Genomic DNA, 2302 nt, shown 5'->3' on the forward strand with positions numbered 1-2302 from the left:
GAAAAACCACTTTGAGTTGGAAGGGATTTTGCTGCAGTTGTTCAGTCCTTGGTAAAGATACTCGAGTATCCAACAAGATTAAGGGACTTGTCCAGGATCACCCAGTTAGTAAGGGTCTGAGGACAGATTTGAACTCAGGAATATGAGTCTTCCTGACTCCAAGTCTGGTGCTCTACTCACTACACCACCTAGCTGCCCTGGATGGAATTAGGTGATGAGGGTGGTTTCTGAACCCCTAAAGGAAAAGACCATGTCTTTGGGATCTGGACCCCAAAAAGGAAAAGCCCCTGGACTTTCCTGTGTGACCCAGGTCCCTGGCCTGAAGTGCCCAGTTCTTCCCAGTTAATAATCTTTTCATTGTGGCTCTCAAGGTCTGCACCTGGCCCCACCTTAGACCATCACTCCTTAATTCCATCTAGACCTCTCCTCTGTTCTCAGACAGCTTGACCACTCCTAGATCAAGTCTAGATCTTACTACAGTTCTTATTATCTCCTTTAAAGTGCTCAGATTCCTTAAGAATCTGACCTGCTTTCATTAGCAATACAAATGCTCAGATTCTTAAAATCTGGGGAATAGCTTGCATTCTTAGAATCTCGCCCATCCCAACTGGTGTTTGAATAAACCTTGGCTGTGACTGAAAGAGGGTCTGGGTCGAATTCATTCAAGGCAGGATCCATGACTTTTGCCCTTGAATTTCGGGGTTCCCAGAACCCTTAGACCTCAACATAGGGAAGACATAAAAGAGAAAACTATACTTTTCTAATCTCTGTCCTTCTGTTAGAATCTGACGCCTCAAATTGGGAAGGTAAACTGGAACCAGAGAAATTCAGAAATGAAAGCCCCAGGGTCAAAGGTAAAGATCTTCAGAAAAATTTATATAAAGGTATATGAAGAATAATGATGATAATGACAAATATAACAGGGTAGACAAAAAGCAACTGGAATACATCCTTTAGCAAAGGGTCTAAAATTCCTAATGTTTGTAAAGTGCTTTACCTACGTAATGGAGGAGGTGGGCCCAGGGGGAGGCAAACAGAAGTCCAGCCCTCGTCTGCTCTAGGAATAGCAGATGACATGAAGTGTTGAAATTACTTTGGGAAAAACAAGTGACTCAGTGCTTAATGACGTGGTTCTTTGGGGTTTTGCAGAAAACCCTTGATCTGTCCTCTCCTCCCCCCCAACCCCATTTCTTTCCTTGATGGCTGTAGTTTGGGGAGGGGGATTGGCTACATAAAAAGACTAGACAATGAGCCATAAGAAGTGGCTCACCCCTCAAGGAATCAAAGAGGGAGTGACTTCTCACCTTTTGGATCTTTTTTCTTCACCCCAGAATGAGTAACATGAAGGATATCTTACCGGGATTTCCCTGGGAGCTGTGAGATTCTCCCCCTTCTCCAGCAGCATGGAAACTGGGAGTACATGACAAGATAAGACATCTTCCCCAGGCAAATGTGATGGTGGATCTTGGGTTACTCTTCAATGGTTTCTTCCTTGAGAATAGCAGTGATTCTGAGAGGAAGATTTCCAGCCTTGGAAGCAGTGATTTTGGAGATTGGAAGCTCAGTTCCTCTGTTGCTGATTGGCTACACTCTAAGGGAGCCTGACTGCTCCTACTGTACTCTTTGGAGAAAATGGAAGGAAGGAAGGAAAGAAGGAAGAAAGGAAGGAAGGAAGAGGACAATTGCCCAACTGGCTGTTCATAAGACATAGACCTAAAGTGAATAGGCCAAGGGGGAGGTAAAATGCCAATTCACCAGTCCCACCAACTGTTTCATATTGTGATGCTTTGAATCTCAGTATAATAGTGGTTATAAATGATTGCTGCATGTTTGTTTTGTTTTGGTCAATACACACTTGTGAGTCTTCTGAGTTGAGTATTCCTTTTTTTTTTTTAATGAAGTAAAGTGAATAAGCATTTATTAAGTATCTATCATGTACCAGGCATTATGTATTTTTTTCTTTTCTTTATTTATTTTTCCAGATTTATTAATTTATTTGTTTTCAGTTTTCAACAATCACTTTCATAAGTTCCAAATTTTCACTCCCTGCCTCCTCTAGATGGCATGCAATCTTATATGATCTCTATACATACATTCCTATTAAGCACATTTTCACTTTAGTCATGTATTTCTTTTGTTTAGAAGAAATAAATGTTTGTCTTGTCCCTGATTTATATTGTAAATTGAAATCTTTCTACTCTTCCTTTTGGTTACATCCTAGACATTTTTCCAGGGTTTAAGGGTGAGAATAATATAAACAGCCAGAGAGTTTGAGAAAAAGAGCCTGACCTCTTTCTGTAGA

At 41.1% G+C, this 2302-nt stretch overlaps 1 long non-coding RNA gene across 1 annotated transcript; it reads left to right on the forward strand.

Moving 5' to 3' along the window:
* Positions 1-545: 545 nt before the first annotated feature.
* On the forward strand, positions 546-1870 carry LOC140531337 (uncharacterized). Its single transcript, XR_011976327.1, has 2 exons — positions 546-854; positions 1332-1870. It is a non-coding gene; the product is annotated as an uncharacterized lncRNA (long non-coding RNA).
* Positions 1871-2302: the final 432 nt, after the last annotated feature.

The sequence above is a fragment of the Notamacropus eugenii genome, chromosome 3 (genome assembly GCF_028372415.1).
Source record: "Notamacropus eugenii isolate mMacEug1 chromosome 3, mMacEug1.pri_v2, whole genome shotgun sequence".
Lineage (NCBI taxonomy): Eukaryota > Metazoa > Chordata > Mammalia > Diprotodontia > Macropodidae > Notamacropus > Notamacropus eugenii.